The sequence below is a fragment of the Chrysemys picta genome, chromosome 2, assembly GCF_011386835.1.
Source record: "Chrysemys picta bellii isolate R12L10 chromosome 2, ASM1138683v2, whole genome shotgun sequence".
Taxonomy (NCBI): Eukaryota; Metazoa; Chordata; order Testudines; family Emydidae; genus Chrysemys; species Chrysemys picta.
The window spans coordinates 98,239,593-98,252,811 of record NC_088792.1 but is presented as its reverse complement, the minus strand read 5'-3'; the positions used below and the strand labels follow the sequence as shown (position 1 = coordinate 98,252,811).

Sequence of the window (13,219 nt, the reverse complement as noted above, 5' to 3'; positions counted from 1 at the left end):
AGGAAGACCTTTTCTCACTGGAGCTTAAAGCATGTTGGATTAGTTCTTTGAAATCCTTTTATTTTCAAAAATCCATCTTCAATAAATATTCTTTTGCCAATTTTTTATCTTGGTTCAGTATATCTTAACTGATAAATAGAGCAGAAAACTGAATCTGTTGCTTTAGAATATTCGGTGAATAGGAATAATGAAATCCAGCTCTATTTGGAATGACAGCCATCTGACAGGATATAGAAGTGTGTAGCTAGCAATTCATTCACACTGAGGCAAAATCTCATTGGCTATGAATTAGTGGGGCCATCCTAAGCTTCCAGAAACCTGGGGAATTCTAGGTTTTATCCAGTGTATTCATGACTGTTTTTTAAAAGTGGATAGACTGATTCTTTCCTTTCGGATTGTCTGCTTTTATTACTTTCCCATTAATAGTTCCTGAAGGGTAAATTTTTAGAACAGTATAGAGAAAATTGGGGCTGTATTGATGGTAGAAAAGTGACACTAGTATAAAGGCAGCACCATAGAGATGTAATTCTCTGAGAGAACTTGCATGCGGTTATGATTCATTGATTCATAGAGTTTAAGGCCAGAAGGAAGTATTAAATCATCTCTCTGACCTCCTGTATATCTGACCTCCTGTATATCAGTACATTTCACCCAGTTGCCTCTGTACTGAGCCTAGTAACTTGTGTTTAACTAAGGCATATCTCCCAGAAAGGCATCCAGTCTTGATGTGAAGACATTAAGAGTTGGAGAATCCATCATTTCCCTTGGTGGTTAATTCCAGTGGTTAATCTCTCTCACTGTTAAAAAATTGTTCCCAATTTTCTGTTTGAATTTGTTTGGCTTCAGCTTCTAGCCATTGGTTCTTGTTATGCTTTTCTCTGCTTGATTCATAGATTCTAGGACTGGAAGGGACCTCGAGAGGTCATCGAGTCCAGTCCCCTGCCCTCATGGCAGGACCAAATACTGTCTAGACCATCCCTGATAGACATTTATCTAACCTACTCTTAAATATCTCCAGAGATGGAGATTCCACAACCTCCCTAGGCAGTTTATTCCAGTGTTTAACCACCCTGACAGTTAGGAACTTTTTCCTAATGTCCAACCTAAACCTCCCTTGCTGCAGTTTAAGCCCACTGCTTCTTGTTCTATCCTTAGAGGCTAAGGTGAACACGTTTTCTCCCTCCTCCTTATGACACCCTTTTAGATACCTGAAAACTACTATCATGTCCCCTCTCAGTCTTCTCTTTTCCAAACTAAACAAACCCAATTCTTTCAGCCTTCCTTCAGAGGTCATGTTCTCAAGACCTTTAATCATTCTTGTTGCTCTTCTCTGGACCCTCTCCAATTTCTCCACATCTTTCTTGAAATGCGGTGCCCAGAACTGGACACAATACTCCAGTTGAGGCCTAACCAGCGCAGAGTAAAGCGGAAGAATGACTTCTCGTGTCTTGCTCACAACACACCTGTTGATGGAGGTATGTGTCTTAAAACAGTCAGTGAGGTGTAACACAGGTAGTGAAAGATGATCATAGAGTTGGACACTGAACTCTATCCGTGACAATGGTGTAACTGTGCATATCTGTGGCTAACAGATGTCTACAATAACCACTTCTACTTAAAACAAGTTTGAGGCCCTGCTCCTACTGACCACGTATGCACCTAATTACTATAGCTGTGGAGGAATCAGAATTTCTGTGCCATGGAAAATTTTGCATTCCCAATTTTTTGCTCCCATTTAGAACTTAAAGTCAGAAATACAGAATTTTCCACAGATTTTAAAAATTTAAAAAAAATCCAGACTGACTTCCCTGTTCGCTGTCCAGGCAGCCAGTGAGCTGAGCAAGCAGTCAGTCTAGGGAGCTGGGGCAACTAGAGTGCCAAGCAATGGGGAATCCCAGTGGGATGGTGTGACAATGTCACAGATGGTATCCCCCCTGCCTTGTCTTCTTCAAAATTGGACAGAATAAACAGGTTCCCCAGAACGTTTCTATTCCATCAAATCAGATTTTCCAATAGAAAACTATTGTCAGAAAACTTTTGACCAGCTTTACTGATTGTTTTTGCTGACCATGGGTCTATTCCTGTGCATAGAATTAAGCATATGTGTAAATGTTGGCAGGATAGAGACCTTAGTCATCAGGAGCAAGCAAAGGGGACTGATCCAGTCTTGTCTGACTCATTATTACATGGTGGTGAATGGCAGATTTTATACCCTGCAGTAAATTCTGTCATGGTTTGTATTGTCATTATTTTTAGTTTTCCAAGTTAAAGGGGAAATTTGCCTTTTAAAAAAATGGACTTCAGAACACCTTAGAACAAATACAATTTGCCTTGAGTGAATTGATACCACATAGGACTAAGCAAGTATCATACTTCCCTTTTCTTGGACAAGGTAGGCAACACACTCTGACCATGTTTTCTTCCTGTTTGCTGCTTTGTGGATTCAGCTCCTCAGTAAGGTCTATGGGCAGTTGGTTACTCATTCGATCCCTGCAATCTGAACTCCCACTTGCCCTTTCCCTGGTGTCAATGTGCTAAGTCAGGTTCTCACACATGCTCCTTCTGGCCATTGCAGTCCGGATAGTAGTAGTAATAGTACAGGGCCTGTCTCCTACCAAGATGTGGGGTTGGGAACAAATTAAATAAAAATTTAAACCACTTGAAATAAAAAGTATTTAACAAATTGAAAAATGTGGAAATATCTAAATTACCAGAATTTTAAAAATCAGTTTTAATGTGAGAGCAACATTTTAAAATCTCCTTCCAGAGAAACATGAAGCAGTATCTCAAGTAGCTGTTCTTAAGAATTTCACTCAGTGGAGATCTCTTAACCTCAGTTAATTATTTTTGAAAGCTTTGATGTGGAAGATTTGTTTCCCCTCATTGTCCAATGCAGAGGGTCAGCAGCTTTTGCCAGTTATTGGGGCTGAATCAATTTCTACAAAAGACAGAGATGCTATTGTTGACAATAACTCTCAAAGAAGTCTTACCAAAAAGAAATAGAAAACTGTCCATGGGACTGGGGCCAAGTCATGCTCCCCTTATTCACAAAATATACACAGAGTGATAGTATTTATGTATACACTTTTCTCTTTACTCTTATGAGTTAAGAGTGTTATATTGCCCAAATTATCATCACTCAAATGCTATACCACAAACTTTTATAATATTTTGGATTAAAATTTATCCTTCTATATTTCTGGGGGTGGGGGGGAGAGTATCATTCCATACCTTGTGTGCAGTAGAAAAATCTTCTTTCATCTTCAGTGGGAGATTTGCATCTGATGAGCAGGATTTAACCTTAATTTGTTTTGTTTTTAAAAGGTACAAAGTGCATGGGTGTTTTGAATTACTGTGTAACTTTGGGTAAGCTATTGCTTGTATGTTAATGTGCTTGCAGAATAGTATATCCTAATCTAGGCCAGATCCACCAGTATAAATGGCAGTTTAGATGGTGAGGCAGTGCTTAGGTGGGTAGAGTACAGACATGCCAGAATCCTAGGGTATGTACTCTACACGGCTCTCTACATGCCCAAGCAGTGCCTCCCCCCTCTCCAATGCTATTTTTAGCAGTGTACTGCTTAAGTGTTGCAGCACTGAACATCACAGCATCTAAATGTTAGGTGTCTATTTAAAATAAATCACAGGACCACCACTTAGGCCCCTATACAACAAACGGGGGAGAGATAGGAGATTTAGAATGTGATCCACAAAAGCCAGCATGCTAGTTGGCAAGCTACCTAAGGTAGCCAACAGGAGATCTCTCAGAGATAAATGCCTACGTGATGTACACTGATGGCAATGTGTAGGATACATATAGCTAGACAGGGCAGTGAAAGACTCTGGCAGGAGTGAGGCAGCTGGGCACTACACTGCTAAAAATAGCATTGGAGAGGGGGGAGGCACTGCTTGGGCATGTAGAGAGCCGTGTAGGGTACATACCCTAGGATTCTGGCATGTCTGTACTCTACCCACCTAAGCACTGCCTCACCATCTAAACTGCCATTTATACTGGTGCTAGTTGGGCATGCAGCATGTGTATACACACCACTGCAAGTATAGACATACCTAAAGCTTGGGCTGAAGGGAGGCACCTATCTCTGCTTAGTTATCTACAAACAGGAATCCATCTCCTGGAATCAGGTGGCTTAGGTGCCTAAGTAGTTTCTTGAACCTGCCTCACTCCACCCAAAATGGCCACAGGAGGCGGTGATGGTGCCCGCCTTGTAAATTTTTGCCCTGTGGTTAGAGCTCTCACTTAGTATGTGGAGGAGACAAAGGTTCAATTCCCCCCCTCTGCCTGGAGGGTAGAAAGGCTTTGAAAAGAGACTTCCTGGGAGAGTGCTTTAATCACTGAGCTATGGGATAGCCTGATGTGGAGCTCCCTCAGTCTCTCCTGTTGAAGCTGTGCCACTGTAGATAAAACAGGGATTTGGAGCAATCAAATTTTTGAATTGCTCCACTCCAGCTCCGCTCCAGCTCTGGGCAAAAACCTGCTGGTCCATGCTCCAGCTCTGGGCTCCACTCCAAAGCCCTGGATAAATAGTGAAAGCGATTGGAGCAGGGACCCTGGGTCTCCCTCTCCGAAGGTGGGTTTCCTAAACCACTGGACTACAGAGTCAAGCAATATGGACCTTAAAAAATAAAATAAAATAAAAATAAATAAATAAATAAATAAATAGACTACTGCTACTCTGGGGCTTAGGTGGGAGGTAGGCATATGGACACCTAGACTGGTCACCCAAAGCAGCAGTGTGCATGCCCAAAAGCAGGAACATAGGTTCTGAGGGAACTTTTACCCTGAAAATGTAGGCACTGAGTGAGTTTGTGCCTACACGGTTCAGCTGTAATTTTGTCGATCATAATGGACTCTAAATCTGGAACTTAAGTGCCTAGACCCCACACTTAGGCACCTAAGTAGCTTTGTGGATCATGGCCCTAGTAACTAGAAGATATATTATCTCAATCTATTGCATGGGGGTAATTAAAACACTGGAGTTTGATGTGTTCATCTTGGATAGAAACAAGTAAGAACTGCCAAAACATAACACATCATGGCAACTAATTTTCTAGTTTGTACCTGTGTCTTAATAGATCAGAGCTATGCACAGTGACAGAGGAGTGCTTCGTTTTGCTGTTGACATTCCTTTGCTTAAAAAAATAGAATTGACTCCAAACATTAAGCATTATATTAACCATTATGACCAAATAGGCGCTTTGCGATTCCTTAATTCATGACAAGGTAAATCTGTGCACTTAAGTCTATGACTGCCATTTGCATGGCGCCATTTGCTGGGAAAAACAAATTAATTTTAAGAGTGGGGCTGGAAAGGGGCATGCACTCAGTGGTAGGAATCCTATCATTTGATTTCTCCTCAGTCAGCAGAATCAGTAAAACATTAGAAAAGGAAAAATATCCTCCCCAAATAGGATACTGCTCCACAATAAACGGAGTGGCTGGAAATGCAACATGCATGTTCTTTTGGGCTGTGGTGGCATATATGCAAAAGAAAGTTTAAATCCATTTTGCCTTGGAAGTTGACATTAATACAATTGGTCAGAAATCGCAACATGTCTTAGCTACGAAGCCTAGAAAACCAGCAGTCCAGTGTATTGCTGTCCTATGTCTTTATTTGCTATCCATTTTTATATTCAGCACATAAAAAAAGAGCAGGAAACCAAGAGGATATTGAAATAGTTATAAGAACATACATCAGATATAAAGATCATTCAAGATTACACAAATAAAGATACCAGGCTAACTTTGAAATCAGAGATTTCCTATTCCAGAAAGTCCAGATGACAAGACTAAGCAGAATTGTGTTTAGTGAGGAATGTGATGACAGCTTCAAGACCACAGATTTATATGATCATGTATTTGTGGTGTGTGTGTGTGTGTCTCCCCATTATAGATATGTTTTTGCTTTTTAGTTGTAGGTTAGCAGCTAAATCCAAAGAATTATGAAAGGAATTTGGTAGATGGAGGTAAGGGAGTATCATGAATAAAAAAGAGTAACTGCCAAAAATGCAAGGAGGGATGTGTGTATGTATATATATGGATTACGACTGTCCCAAGGGACTTTCTAATACACAGCTCTATTGCAAGAGGAGGGTAAATATAAAGGTCAAAATTAAAGACAGCTGGAGTTTTGGTGGGAGGATTGGGCCCAAACTCTGGAAGCCAGTTTGAACTACATGACCTGCCAGTGAAGGTACATTGATACGTAAATAAGCCCACAGACCTTGCCATCCCATGAACAGCCACTGGCATATCACTAACTGGGGCTAAAGTGATTGGTTATACTCATCTCTGGTTATACTGTAACAAGTTCTTAAACCAGCTCTTGCCTGAACAAAGAGTCTGATCCTGTAAACCAGGGATCGGCAACGTTTGGCACGCGGCTCGCCACTGGCTGCGGTTCATCGTCCCGGGCCAACGGGGGTGGCGGAAAGCTGCCGCCAGCACATCGCTCGCCCGTGCTGCTTCTCGCCGCCCCCATTGGCCCGGGACGGCGAACCTGCGAACGTCAGCGGATAAATAAACTGGCCCGGCCCGCCAGGATGCTTACCCTGGCGAGCCGCATGTCAAAAGTTGCCGACCCCTGCTGTAAACACTCCTGCATGTGAGTAGTCCCATTGAGCTGAATAAGGATCCAGGGATGGGTCTGCAGAATCAGGCACTACATTATCACCATGCAGGAAGACATTATTCTAGTATTGACAGCTGATATAATTTAATTTTCTCAATGAAAATATATCATCATGGTTATGGCATCAGTAAATATTGAATCCTGACTCCAGTTCCATGCAAATGATAGCTTTAATTAATACTCACTTACAACATGGATGTTGTGAACATGATTTACAGATATATCATAGCGGTTTTTAAATTCCTTACTGCTGCATGACCTGGAAGTAGCAGTTTGGATTCACACTGTGTGTGCATGCACATACCTCAAACCCAGAGAGCACCTGGGACGATGTCATTGGAATGTAGAGTACATGTAGAAGGTTATAGAAAGTCCGAATTTCAGCATGGCTATTGTCAAGGCTCCTTCCCCACTCTGAACTTTAGGGTACAGATGTGGGGGCCTGCATGAAAACTTCTAAGCTTAACTACCAGCTTAGATCTGGTCCGCTGCCACCACTCCCAAAGTGCTAATTCCCTTCCCTGGGTAGCCTTGAGAGACTCTTCACCAATTCCCTGGTGAATACAGATCCAAACCCCTTGGATCTTAAAACAAGGAGAAATTAACCATCCCCCCTCCTTTCTCCCACAAACTCCTGGTGGATCAAGATCCAACCCCCTTGGATCTAAAAACAAGGAAAATCAATCAGGTGCTTAAAAAGAAGGCTTTTAATTAAAGAAAAAGGTAAAAATCATCTCTGTAAAATCAGGATGGAAAATAACTTTACAGGGTAATCAAACTTAGAGCCCAGAGGAATCCCCTCTAGCCTTAGGTTCAAAGTTACAGCAAACAGAGTTAAACACCCTAGTAAAAGGTACATTTACAAGTTGAGAAAACAAAGATAAAACTAACACGCCTTGCCTGGCTGTTTACTTACGAGTTTGAAATATGAGAGACTTGTTCAGAAAGACTTGGAGAGCATGGATTGATGTCTGGTCTCTCTCAGTCCCAAGAGCGAACAACCACCAAAACAAAGAGCACAAACAAAAGCCTTCTCCCCCCCCCACCAAGATTTGAAAGTATCTTGTCCCCTTATTGGTCCCTTGGGTCAGGTGTCAGCCAAGTTACCTGAGCTTCTTAACCCTTTACAGGTAAAAGGATTTTGGAGTCTCTGGCCAGGAGGGATTTTATAGTATTGTACACAGGAGGGCTATTACCCTTCCCTTTATAGTTATGACAGCTATCTATTCACTTAGAAGCCAATTAAGTACAAACCACCACAATTATGGATTTAGGGATGAAGTGGTTCAATGGGCCCATTCACGTGAGCGTTTGCAGGGTCAGACCCCAACATGGTACCTGAGAAAGTGACCAAATATACTAGACCAGGGGTAGGCAACCTATGGCACGTGTGCCAAAGGCGGCACGTGAGCTGATTTTCAGTGGCACTCACACTGCTTGTGTCCTGGCCACTGGTCCGGGGGGCTCTGCATTTTAATTTAATTTTAAATGAAGCTTCTTATACATTTTTAAAACCTTATTTACTTTACATACAACAATACTTTAGTTATATATTACACTGCTCTACAGCCAAAATGCTTCTGAAATAAATGTAGTCAAACTTTACTAATTCTAGGTCACTGAGAACGAAAATGATGCTTAAAATTGTTGATTGGCTCTAGTTTTCAAGATATGCTATTGGGTCAGTATATACGACCCTTGACTTGGGAATGGCGGAGGATAAGTGAGTTATAAAGGGAAGGGATCTCAATTTAAACCAGAAATGACTAAAATACATCTTTGACTGGATCTATGAATAAATCTATGACTGGGTTTGGACAGTACTTGCTTTTTAGGCAAAACAATGAATGATGCAATCTGAAGCTGGTATACCGTAATACATGATATGGATTGCATCATGTTATTCCTAGAAGTAATGGATGATGCAATCATAACGAAGCTTACATCACTCTGCTGAACAAATTGCCCTATATCAGCTCTAGAAATCATACAGTGTCATGCTCTCTTATTTGTCAGTGTTTGATTTTGCAAAGGGACACATTTCTGTTTAGCCAAAGTGAGCAGAGATGCCTCGTACTTGTGTGAACAGTGCAGATAACTTCTGCTATGTTTGTGGTGAAGTGACTTTTGCATCACAAAAGCGCAGTATAACCACTATGGATAAGAAAGCCTATCACCTTTATTTTGGCTGCAAAATTGGAGATCAGGACAAGAGGTAGGCCCCACACATATGCTGCAACACTTGTGCAACAAATCTTCGCCAGTGGTTGAACAGGAAAAGGAAATCTATGCCTTTTGCAGTGCCAATGATTTGGAGAGAGCCAACAGATCATACCAGCAATTGTTACTTCTGCATGGTGCCTCCAGTTGGGAAAGGTGTGTCAAAGAAGAAAAAGTGGACTGTGCATTCTCCAAACATTCCATCAGCTATACGCCCAGTACCCCACGGAGAAGGACTGTCGGTTCCTGATGCACCAGAATCATTCTCACTTGAGTCAGACGAGGAAGAGGAAGAGGATGAAACTTCTGGTCCTGAACCATCAATGTCACAGGACCCACATTTTCTCCCATCCTCCTCCTCTGAACCACACCTCATAACACAAGGTGAACTGAATGACCTTGTCAGGAATTTGGAACTACCCAAGAATAAGGTAGAGCTGTTGGGCTCCAGACTACAGCAGTGGAATCTCCTGACAGGTGATGTTAGGGTTTCCATGTTCCGTGACTGTCAAAAGGATCTTGTCCCATTGTTCTTCATGGAAGGTGATCTTGTAGCCTGCAACAACATCGATGGTGTGATGGCAGCCCTCAACATCGTTCACGATCCAGATGAGTGGAGACTGTTCACTGATTCATCGAAGATGAATCTTAAAGCTGTTTTACTGCATAATGGCAATGTTTTGCCATCAATTCCAGTTGGTCATGCAGTCCATATGAAGGAAACCTATGACAACATGAAACAACTTTTGAGGTGCATAAACTACGACCAACATCAGTGGCAGCTTTGTGGCGATTTGAAGGTTGTTGCTCTCTTGCTTGGTCTGCAGACTAGATACACAAAGTACTGCTGTTTTCTCTGCAAATGGGATAGTCGTGCAAGAGATTCTCACTACATCAAGAAAGATTGGCCACTCCGACAGTCATTGGAGCCTGGGAGGAAAAGTGTTCAGCATCCACCACTTGTTGAATCAAGGAAGATTTTGTTACCACCCTTACACATCAAGCTGGGTCTGATGAAGAACTTTGTCAAGGCCATTGACAAAACACAAGCAGCTTTCAAGTACTTCCGTGGAAAATTTCCAAGGTTAAGTGAAGCTAAGATAAAGGAAGGAGTCTTTGTTGGTCCTCAGATTCGTGAACTTCTTTGAGATGATGCATTTGACCATGCACTGCGTGGCAAGGAAAAGACGGCATGGAAAGCCTTCCAATAAGTGGTGAAAAAATTTTCTCGGAAACAACAAGGCAGACAACTACAGGTTGTTGGTGGAAAACCTCCTCAAGGCATACAAAAGCCTTGGTTGCAACATGTCACTAAAGATACATTTTTTGCACTCTCATCTAGATTTTTTTCCACCGAACTGCGGAGCAGTGAGCAATGAGCACGGCGAGCAATTTCACCAGGACATTGCAACAATGGAGAAACGCTATCAGGGCAAATGGAGCCCATCAATGCTTGCAGACTATTGCTGGACAGTGACAAGAGATGCTCCATTTAATGAATACAAGAGACAAGCCAAGAAGCGCCGAGTAGACACTGAATAGGACTAAACTATGTACATAATAGTTTTGTGCCTTTTGATTCATAATAAATTTTATTTATATAACCCTTTTGCTGATTTTTAAAGTGTTACATAAACAGGACAGGTGAAATATTATCATGTAAAGCAACCATAAACACATGAAAAGACCTGGGTTTATAATTTATGATTAAAACTCTACTATCTACACAATATACATAGACATAAAATGTAAAAACTTAAATATCTTAGAAACAGTAGCCAATCAGTTGTTTTAATTGTCATATTTGAATTCAGCACATCAAAATACATAATAAATAGCACATTTTATCTCTGAAGCAGACGACTTCTCAAAAATTGTAGACCAGAGTTATAGACTTATAGAAAGAGACCTTCTAAAAACGTTCAAATGTATTACTGGCACACGAATCCTTAAATTAGAGTGAATAAATGAAGACTCGGCACACCGCTTCTGAAAGGTTGCCGATCCCTGTACTAGACCATTACTCCTTTTTCCAGAAAAACAAAAAACAAACCACACAACAACAAAAACCCTCAGATTTTTAGCAGTCAAGATGTCCTGTTTCTACATATTTACCCATATGCATACATATAAAATCAATGACAGCACACTGCTCATTGCAGTACTACGAATTGGGAGAGTTGAATTTTGTTCATGGCTCTGGTACAGACATGCTATGTCACCTCAGGCACCTTACTTAACCTCTCTGTGTCTTGCTTTCCTCATCAGTAAAGTGGGGATGATATGAAGCCTAATTCATTAATTCTTCTAAAGGAGTTTGAGGTTATTATATGGAAGATACTGGAAAAGTGGAAGATATTATTGGCCCAAATTCAGAGGTTTCTGCTCAGTCAAACGTACTGACCAAAGCCTGTCCTCTTTTATTTAGATGTAAAAGTTAACTGTGCTTTGCACTCTTGTCACATCTTTTGTCTGAGACTCTACAAGAATGTTGCCAATATTAATTAACTTAGCCTCCCAACATGCAAGTGTAGTAGGGGACTAGAACAGGGACCTCTACCTGAGCACCCCCTCATGGCCAGGAAGCATCTGCCATGCCCCACCTTGTTTTCCCTTCTTCAGGGCTCCTTAAACCCTACAAACTCTTTCTCCTTCAATCACAGCCCTCCTTGGGGGCTGGTTTCTTTTCTCTTTCTTTCAATAAAGTTTAAAAAAAAAAAAAAAAAAATCCCCAGTTACTCAGAGAACTCAAAAATATGTCCCAGGGCATAGCTCTTACTTTGCAGCCTAGGGGAAGCAGAAAATGGATCCCTCACAGAGCCTCTCTTATCAGTTGCCCTGCCCAAGCTGAGTCCCTTACAGCTTCTCAGTCAACCCCTTTCCCCTCCTCCCCCTACATCTGCTTCAGCTCTATTATAAGGAACCAGCTGTTTGAGATTCCTTCCCTGGGCCTGGTGTCTCAGTTAGCAAGCCTGCTCCAGGCTTCAGATCTCATGCAGAAAGCTCTCTCATTCCCTTTGCTCTCTCAGAGGGAGCAATATTTTCCCTATTGGAAACTAAGTCATGGAGAAGACAAATGACTTGCCTGAGGTTATACAGGAAACAGAGCAGACCTGGGAATACAGGGTCCAATTTTTTTCTTCCACTGAAGCTCAGGCCAAAGTTCCTATGGATTTCAGAGGCATAAGGATTTGGCCCTCCAATCTCCCAACTCCCATTCCAATGATTTATTAACTACAAGTTAAAATTTAGGATTTCTTTAATTTTAAATTTGCTGTAAAATTTTTCAAACAGCTTGCTCTAGAGGGCTGTTACTATATATGGCTGTATTGAAAACCTGGCCTGCAGACATCTACTATGCTGCCTTTGTTAACTTTTGAAACAGTTGATCCCAATACTGATGCAGTTGGGATTATTGCCTGCTTCTGACACACTATAAAGGAGTTTAAAATTCCCGCTTAAAAAAAACAAAAAAACAAAAAAAAAAGAGAATTAATTGAAAGAGTATTCCAATTTGATTGTTATCATGTACACTTTGTACATCATAGGTTTCAGGCTGCTACTAATTGGTCAGGCTTCTGTATCAGATATGGACTGACTACAGAATTTCCTTCTTAGGGTATGTCTACACTACGAAATTAGGTCGAATTTATAGAAGCAGGTTTTATAGAAATCGGTTGTATACAGCCAATTGTGTGTTTCCTCACATAAAATGCTCTAAGTGCATGAAGTCGGCGGACCGCGTCCACAGTACCGAGGCTAGCGTCGACTTCCGGAGCGTTGCACTATGGGTAGCTATCCCACAGTTCCCGCAGTCTCCGCCGCCCATTGGAATTCTGGGTTGAGATCCCAATGCCTGAATGATGCAAAACAGTGTCGCAGGGGGTTCTGGGTACATGTCATCAGGCACCTCCCCCTCCATCAGAGCAATGGCAGACAATCGATTCGCGCCTTTTTACCTGGGTTACTTGTGCAGACAACATACCATGCCAAGCATGGAACCTACTCTGCTCAGCTCAGCTCACCGTCACCATATGTCTTCTGGGTGCCGGCAGACGTGGTACTGCATTGCTACACAGCAGCAGCTAATTGCCTTTTGGCAGTAGACGGTGCAGTATGACTGGTAGCCTTCATCGGCGATCTGGGTGCTGGCAGACGTGGGGCTGGCAGACGTGGGGCTGCATTGCACACAGCAGCAGCCCCTTGCCTTTTGGTAGAAGATGGTATATTACGATTGATATCCGTCGTCGTCGTACTGCAGTGGCTGTCAATCATGGGCACCTGGGCAGACATGCTCAGTCCTATCGAACAGTCTCAACGATGATGGCTATCAGTCGTAGTATGCTATT

At 41.9% G+C, this 13,219-nt stretch overlaps 1 protein-coding gene across 1 annotated transcript in view; it reads right to left on the bottom strand.

Moving 5' to 3' along the window:
• Positions 1 to 3,317, bottom strand: part of HECW1 (HECT, C2 and WW domain containing E3 ubiquitin protein ligase 1) — a 419,038-nt gene extending 415,721 nt beyond the window's left edge. The window contains exon 1 of the mRNA XM_065583851.1: positions 3,232 to 3,317. The gene's annotated coding sequence lies outside the window, so the exon portion shown is untranslated. The remainder of the gene's footprint in view (positions 1 to 3,231) is intronic.
• Between the last annotated feature and the right edge of the window lie 9,902 nt (positions 3,318 to 13,219).